We start from the raw sequence: 562 nt of genomic DNA, 5'->3' as shown, positions 1-562 counted from the left end.
AGGCCATAGGCCCATCTAGTCCAGCTTCCTGTATCTTACAGTGGCCCACCAAATGCCCCAGGGAGCACTCCTGCATCCTGATGCCTGCATCCCTGGTGCCCTCCCTTGCATCTGACATAGCCCATTTCTAAAATCAGGAGGTTGCACATACACATCATGTCTTGTAACGCGTAATGGATTTTTGTCCAGAAATTTGTCCAATCCCCTTTTAAAGGCATCTAGGCCAGATGCCATCACCACATCCGGTGGCAAGGAGTTCCACATACCAACCACACGCTGAGTAAAGAAATATTTTCTTTTGTCTGTCCTAACCCTCCCAACACTCAATTTTAGTGGATGTCCCCGGGTTCTGGTGTTATGTGAGAGTGTAAAGAACATCTCTCTATCCACTTTATCCTTCCCATGCATAATTTTGTATGTCTCAACCATCACCATAAAACCATCATCAAGCTGTCTTTCTTTTGTAATGTCAGAAACTGTCAAAATTTAAGTTTCCTAGCAGTAGGTTAGCTGCACCTCAACTACAACAGTTTCATGTGAAAGTGAAAAGCAACAAGGTAAC

This window comes from Tiliqua scincoides, chromosome 11 (assembly GCF_035046505.1).
Source record: "Tiliqua scincoides isolate rTilSci1 chromosome 11, rTilSci1.hap2, whole genome shotgun sequence".
Lineage (NCBI taxonomy): Eukaryota > Metazoa > Chordata > Lepidosauria > Squamata > Scincidae > Tiliqua > Tiliqua scincoides.
Note: the sequence above shows the minus strand (reverse complement) of the source record.